This window comes from Chrysemys picta, chromosome 7 (genome assembly GCF_011386835.1).
Source record: "Chrysemys picta bellii isolate R12L10 chromosome 7, ASM1138683v2, whole genome shotgun sequence".
Classification (NCBI taxonomy): domain Eukaryota; kingdom Metazoa; phylum Chordata; order Testudines; family Emydidae; genus Chrysemys; species Chrysemys picta.
In genome coordinates, this window is record NC_088797.1 from 125,954,250 (window position 1) to 125,962,462 (window position 8,213).

The window sequence follows — 8,213 nt, forward strand, 5'->3', positions numbered from 1 at the left end:
AGGGGCGTGGTGCAAAGTAACGGGGTGAAGTCTCCCTCTAGTGGCTGGCTGAAACAGAGGCTAAGAGACCTACTATAGCTGCCAGCTAAGGGAGTGCTCCTTTAGCTCAAGGGGGAGAGTGCTGGGCTTCTGATGTCCCAGGTCCCTTTATGCACGTGGGTTAGTGAGCGAGCTTCTCCGTTGCCCGGGGATTTGTCACAATGGAACTGAGCTGTGGAACGTGGATACAGCTCGACATCCCAATGATCACAGATTCTTGGATCCAGGACGTGGTCCCCCTGGGAGAACAGTGGCCGTGTTCCACCCCAGCAGGGGCTGCAGAGTGACACAGGCTGTGACGTGCCTTGGGCCAGAAAGCAGCATAGAAACACCAGCTGCTGTTTTCTCTCCTTCCTGACTGTGGGGCTAGCTCCAATCCCAGCGCACCTGCGTTCTTCAGAGGTTAATCCCATTTCACATGGCTAAGCTGGCTCAGAGCCCATCTCGCCGCCTAGGAGTGGTGACCTTCCGTGAAGCCGGCGGCCTGCGGCGGCTGCTCCCCCGGGGGTGTTGGATCTGGGCTCTGGTCAGGGGCTTAGCCCTGCTCCAGCTCTGGTCTCTGCATGCTCCAGGCCATGATTCTGGAGTCTTGACTCTTGCTTTCACTGGAGCAGGGACAGACCTAGCCTGGCTTCAGGCCCCTCTGCTGCCTCAGTTTCCCTTCCGGCGGGTCTCTGGCTCCCAGCATGGTTAGTCACTGAGAGGACTTATCCCTCCGGGTAACACCGGATGGCAGCGTTTAAATCAAAGCCAAACCAAGAAGTCAGCCCAACCCAGAGCTCCCTTCCGCCCCCGACTTGGCAGGCCCAGCCCCTTCTCTTCGGGCTGGCCCCCCGGCCCTCACCCGCTCCACTCACTCCCTTCATCACCTCACAAGGTGGCAGCATGCGGGTAAGCCCCCCTTACCCTCTATAAGCTCTGAGCCCTGGTACCTTAACCAGCTGGGCTGAATCAAACTGCCCTGTCTCCTTCCCACTGCCTCTTCCTAAGCTGCCAGCCGAGAGCACGTGCCCCCAGCTGTGCCCCCCCGGAATCTCCCCTGGACTGGGTCCGGGCGGTCCTTACAGCGCCCAGCAGGCCTGGGTCCTAATCACAGGACCCTGCTCGCGTTCCCCACACCGGGGGGAGAGGGGGCTAAACCTGGCACGGGGCAGCTGAGCTCCAGCCCCCTTCCCCAGCCATTTGGGGGCTGTATGACTGGCTGGCGAGAGTCCAGGGGGGCGCTGGGCATCTATACGAATGTTCCAGCATTGCTGTTACGGAGCCAGGTCTGCAGCAACGCCCGGGCATGTGATCCCAAATGGCCCTGCTTTTTATAATGGGCAGAACCAAAGAGCCAAATGGCCTCACAGCATGGGCTGTGGCTCCAAGCTCATCTCGGCCTGAAACAGCCCCAACGGTCTGTGAAACCCAGTGGCCGGGTCGCAGCAGTGTCCTGTACTGGGTGGGAGACCGTACCCCAGGCATTGTGCATTACAGATTCAGCCCCACACGCTGGGCTGTGGAGACCTGAACACCTGCATTCTGATCCCGGCTCTGCCAGGTGCCCTCAGGCGAGTCGCTCTGTGCCTCAGTTTCCCCACCCTTACTCTGGGGTTGGCAGGATGAAATAATTATTAATTCTTTGCCCTGGGGCAGGAGCAGCGGGAAGTTTCTTCCTGGCCTTAGCTGATGTCCCAAAGCCAGAGGACGGGTGGTTCATGCAGTGTTTATTGGTCAAACTGCCGGTGCCTTCTCCTGCGTGCACAAGGGTTTCACCCTTTGCTTGAAATTCGCTACGCTGCTTTTCTCCAGCCCGGTCCTGCAGCAGGGAGTTCCGCAGGTTCACACGCTGTCCCAGGGCAGCAAGGTTGCCACGGGTGGCACCGTCACGCTGCATTTGCCTCGTGGCCTCATCTTGCATCAAAACCCCTGGGCATGCAGCACCTGCAGCCTGATTACCCTCTGGCGTGTTTATTGGGGGAAGGGAGGAGGTGTTTGATCTGGAAACTTGAAGGAAAATTTGGGGTGAGGAGGGCCCGGGAACCGCAGGCAAAATACAAGGGAGAGAAGGAGCCGAGTGGCAACCTGCAGCATCCAAACCTGGGTCTGCCTGAGGCTCGGTGTGGGGCGGGGGGGGCTGATCACCCCTATCTGATGAGCTCCCACCTGGCCAATGCTTTCCCTGGGCTAATCCAGTGCTCACCCCTGGGTGCGTAACAGTGACTTGAACTCGCCACTTAGCTCTGCCCCTCTCCCAGCTCCCTCCTGCAGGGAGCTGGGCGCCCCAGCAGAGGGCGCTCTGCACCCAGAGAAATTAGGCAGCGCTTCCCATGTCCTGGCTGGCTCCTGCTGGTGGGTCTGACCCGCGTGTCAGCCCTGACGTGCACCTGCCGGGGTGTGCTCCCATGTGTGCCAGCCGGGTGGGGTGGGAGTGCCGAGGAAATCCTCGTGGGGCTGGTTCCGGGCTGCATGGCACCCCCAGCCTGGCACCAAGCAGTCATGCGGGGCCCCGTCTGGCCTGGCACGGCGCTGAAGTCGGAGACCATCTGGCTTCCTGTGGTCCACCCACCTGTCGCCGCGGGGTCTGCGCCCCGCCTGGCCATCACCACGGCGTCCGGGCCCCACGCGCCCGGTGCGGCGGGGTCTTCGCCCTGCCTGTTGCTGTAGGGTGGGTGCTGTACCTGTCACCGCAGGGGCTGGGTGTTGCCCAGCGCGGTGGGTCCATGTGCCCACCCAGCACCACAGGGTCCATGGCCCAGCCAACACTGTGGGGTCTACACTGGCCTGTTGCTGTGGGTCCTACGCGGCGCCCATCGCGGCAAGGCTGAGTGCCTGGGGGATATCTGAGCACCTGGTCTGGCTGGGCAGTAACCACTGCCAGCCTGAACCTTTGCCCCGAACCCCAGCTCCCCTGGGAGATGGGCCAAGCCCAGGGACCCCAAGGTGGAGGCAGGAAGAGAGTAAAGGAGGTGCAGGGGCAGCAGAGGAAAGCCCCATGCCATCAAACGAATCCCAGCCTCCCCTGGGACTGGAAACGGCTCCTGACCCCCCTCGGTCGTGAGTTCTAACCCCGCGCTATTCTGCATCCAGCCACCTCGGCTCCCGCACGTTGCTGAGCAGCTCTGACAGATCCCGACCCGGCTGGGCCCTGCTAAGCCCATCCGACTCCTGGGCCCGGCAGCTGGGATTTCAGCGCATTAGCCCGGCAGTGGCGCAGTGTGTCTTTCACCAAACGTCTCTCGCAGCTGGGCAAAGGCCAGGCTCCCTCCCACTTTTAGATTTACCCCCCTTCCTTTTCTGTCCATCCATCACAAGCCAGAGCGGAGGGCCAGGAGAACACGGATCCCCAGGAACCCCCAGATCTATTTTGCTTGTTGGAAAGTCATGACCTGACAGGGAAAAGGCAAGAACCCTCTTCCCCATTCGTCCGTTTGGGTTTGGGTCCTGGGCGCCTGCTGGGAATGAAATCCAGCTCTTTGATGGACGTGAAACAGCTGCAGCTTTTAGCCACAAGTCCTGAGAGGAAGTAATCCGGGACAGGTGGAAGGTGTGTTTCCTGCTCCACCTGGGGGCTCCCTCGCATTCACACGCACCCCTTTGATGCAGCTGTTGCAAGTGATTTCTGACCCGTTTCCCCGTTGTGAGATTTCTTCTCACTGAAGCCGTCCTCCTTTACAGAACGGCTCCCAAAAGTTCTGCTTCCAGCCGGGGCAGGACCAGAGCGGCAGGACGATGCCATGTGAATGACGGATGGTTCAATAAATCACCCCCCAACCTACCGCCGCCTCCTCATTCATCTTGGGGCTAATGCGTGTCATAACGGGGACCTAATGAAAAAGTAATGAGCAGCCATCGGGCGAGCTTGACGCACGAGGTCACCCACGGGCAGCGCCACTTCTTCAGGGCCGTGCCCGCCTGGTAGGAAAAGCAGCCGGAAGCATGGGGAGAGGTGACGGATGGCTTTAGTCATCGGATTCTGGACTCCCCCCTACCCCCTTTCTCTCCTTGTGTTTTGCAAGCACCTTCAGTCCCTGGATGAGAATTTCACTAACCACTTAAACTATTATCCTAGCCAGCTGCAAAAGCAATAGCTATTAATGACCTTCTCCTGATTGCATTCGGTGTATTTAAATGGATATTGTGTCCTCTGGGCACTAGCAATATGAATGCCTCATTTGTCTGCTTTCCTTTTAGCTCCCCCTGCCCGCTCAGAAAGGCGCATGCTCGGAGATGCCCTTGCCAGGGTGGGCTCCAGCCCGGGCTTTCAGGGCAGTATCGGAAGCACAGGAGCAGTTGCATGTCTGGAACTCCGCCCCTTCGCTCAATAGATTGAGGGGTTCCCAGCAGGGCCCCGAGAGCCGAGCCCCCCTGGGCTTTGGAAAAGAACAGACGTGGATGAAGCAGGTGTGAGCCTGACTTTTCTCATGGACTTGAACCAGAATCCCAGATCCAAACATGATCTAAACACTGGAATAAACTGCCTAGGGAGGTTGTGGAATCTCCATCTCTGGAGATATTTAAGAGGAGGTTAGATAAATGTCTATCAGGGATGGTCTAGACAGTATTTGGTCCTGCCATGAGGGCAGGGGACTGGACTCGATGACCTCTCGAGGTCTCTTCCAGTCCTAGAATCTATGAATCTATGAACGCTGAGACTTGAATCTCCAGGCTCTAGGCCCGAACTAGAGTTTCCCTCCAGATCCAGAGGGAATAATGGGCCGTTACTTGCCAGCATAATAGACAATCTGATGATTATTGTTACCATCAGCTGGTGTTAGCATAATTGGTCATAGCCTTTCCTGAGCACCTTCATACCAGAAAGATGGGAGGAATTCAAAGAGCAATAACCGTGATTAAGGAGCCGGAGGGATTGATTTATGAGCAAAGACCTGAATGCGTCTAGCTGGGCTAAGCGAGGAGGAAGGGGACATGATAACCAGCTACAGTAGAATATTTGAATGGTTGTAAAAGCCAAGGAAGTTGGTATGAAGGGCGTTAACTAGGAGCCCTGGGATGAAATTAAGGAAAGTGGCAGGACCTGTTGACTCCCTGGTTCGGGTGGAGTGCCAGACAGGGTGTGGATGCTGGTAAACGAGAGACACAAAGGTAGAACTTGAGCCGTGTGGAAGCTTGTTTGCTGTATTGGCAACTCTACGAGTTGGGTCAAAAAAATCACGAGTGTGTCTTAAAAATCAGGAGATTAAAAATAAATCAATATTGGCTTCTTTATTTGCCCTTTGGTTTCTGAACGGTTAGATTGCACTTGGGCCACCTTTTCAAGCTTTTCTCGGTGACTACGAGGGCTGGAAACGTACTTTTTAAATAAGTGAAAGGTGAGATTCTCATCGCATCACAGGACTCCAGGAGCTAGGGTTTTAAGAAACACACTGAACATCGCAGCAGCTGGCAATACTGTGTTTATGCCTGTTGTGGCTGCTGGTTTGCTGTAATAAAGACCTCACGTTTAAGGCCTGTGGCTCCATAAATCATAACAGAAGGGAAAAAACAAGGCTGATTATCAGGAATCACTTCCTTTCAGCTGCACTAGATCATGGAATGGCCTGCGGAGAGAGTGATGCTAGACTGGAGACATTTCAAACTAGATTGGACCAAATCTGAGCAAATAAGCCAAAGGACACAACCCCGCATTAGCCCCGCAGCGCTGGGCTGGGAGGCCTACGTGGCCTTTTGCATCTCCGCTTGCCATAGCTCACACTGTAGCTGGAAATTTTCTAGAGCAGAGTTCTAGAGTTTTGACTCGAGAACCCCAACGGGTTCTCTGCCTGATTAAAAAGCGTGCCCGTTGCTTTTCACGTGGATACACGTAAGGTACACGGTGTGCTTCAGAATGTTACTTTTTACGATCACACAAGACGCTGGGCTCAAGACGGGAGTAAGTGGGCGATGTTCTCCGGCCGGTGCGCTACAGGACTCAGACTGGATGATCTAATGGTCCTCTGTGGCCAGAAGATCTGGGAAGTGCTTTAGAGGACCTGGCAGAGCGCCAATTACTGATGCCCGTGGAATATAGCTGGGGCCAGACCAGGTGCTGCCCTACAGCAGGTGAGGAGGTGGCACGGGTCAAAAGCGGCAGCAGCTGGAAGCAGCCCTGGTGGAAGCCATGGGCCGATGGCCTGACTTTCCCCATACGCTCTGGGGCAGCAGAGATCATCTGGGGCAGCCCCTCCCGGCCCAATTCCTGCCAGAGGCGGGCGGATGATCAGTGGAGCCTGCCGGAGGTTCTGGGCTGACCCAGCGGGCGGGCGGCACTCGGAACAGGGTGATGGTTCTCTCTCCAGGCGGCACCAATGGCCTGATCTCACGCCCAGGGGAGTCAGCGGGGAAACTCCTGTTCTCCACGGGCGTTGGGTCAGGCGGTAGCAGTCTCTCGAGGGGGTGCCAAAGGCTGCAGCCAACCCGCCAGTGCTAATCGCCACTGACCCTGTGGGGAGGTGTCCCCCAAAAATGAGCAGGCACCCGGACCCGCCATTCAATCCGCCCCCCCTCTGCAATGGGCTGACCCCAAATCCTGGATCCCATTGAGGAACAGAGGATTCCTCCAGCCTATCTGGCTGCAAGTTCATTATCCTTTGTCTCTCAGGGGGACCCTGAAGCATTGCATGCTGGGAACTGTAGTCTCCTTGGGCCTCCCCGCTGCGCCGGCTGTCGGCTCTGTATTGTGATCTCCACAGCCCTCGGCACCGAGGCCCTGCCCCTGACTGGACTCTCCTCTGCAGGCTGAGGGTTGGGAGGAGCTGTCACTCCTTGATCCTCACAGGCACCAGGCCGGGGCGATCCCTCCTGCACAAAGGGAAACTGAGGCAGAGACGGCCTGCTTTTAGACCGCCTGAGCGCTCACAACTTCCCCTGCCCGTGTGAGTCACAGGGGGCTGCTGCAGGGTCCAGCCCAGGGCCCTGCATATTCTCCTCCTCCCTAGATCTCACTCAGACTCCTTCAGCTCCTGCTCCGCTTCCCAAACCTGACCTCATCCCAGTCCAAGCTGGCGCCAGTCCTGCTCTGATCCCATTGCTGATCCGAACCTGATCCTGACGTCACTCCTGATCTCATTCCAACCTTCCTCCCATCCCATCCTGACCCCGATCCTGTTCTAATCCCCTTCCGCTCCTGCCCCCCCCTGGGGGGGGGGCTGCAGTCTCTAGTTCCTCAGGAGACTAGGAGCTGGAGGATGTTATGGGAGGTGGGTGCTCACGACTCCCACCGGCAGCATCCGGGTGGCTGTGATTTAATTACCCACCTATCAGACAAAATAAACAAAGGCTTAATACGCTCCCTTCCCCCGCCCCCCACATGGGGATTGTTTAACACATCCAGGCCGGCCGGCTAGCTGGGCCCACATTCAAGGCAAGAGGGGCTATTCTGGCCAGGTGCAGCCCCTCCCCCCGTGAGCAGTTTTGCGGGACAAGGTCAGCCGAGTTCCCACGATTCACTGATTTCGAGGCGTTGTGAAACCAGTCACCGCTCTCGAAGGCGCCTTCCCACAGCAAATTCCCCGCACCACTTTGCTTTGTTCAAACGGAGAGCTGTCCAGCCGGGGGGCAGACAAGGCCGACAGGGGTAACAAGCAGCCAGGAACAGACAGCATGTCACGGAGTATTGGGGAACTCAGGGCCCTGCACCCCCGGCTTCCTGCGATTCACCATGACTCTCAGCCAGCCAGTAAAGCAGAAGGTTTATTTGGATGACAGGAATACAGTCCAAGACAGGTCTTGCAGGCACAGACAACAGGGCCCCCCTCAGTTAGGTCCAGCTTGGGGTCCCAGGGCATGCCAGCCCACCCCCTTGGGGGTCAGAGCCATCTCTGCCTCCCAGCCATCTCTCCAGCCTCCTTCCAGCCTGCTTCCAGCACTCTGCCTTCAGCGACCCCTCCCACAGCCTTTGTTCAGTTTCCCGGGCCCCGGAGTCATCTGACCTCCAACTCCCTCCTGGGTTCTCATGTTACAAGCTCAGGTATGTTCCCTTGGGCCGGCTCCCATCCCCCGATGCAGACCATCCTAGTCACACTCCCCTGTCAGCATTCCCACACCCCAGCAAGAACAGTCCCAGTTCGTCACATCTCTCCCCCCTTCGAGACCGAACTGAGCGGGGTCACTTTAGCCAGTGACCTGGGGAAGTTCGAACCTACCCCCGTTCCCATGGATGCCCCCGCATCCCTCCAGTTCCTTGGTGGGAG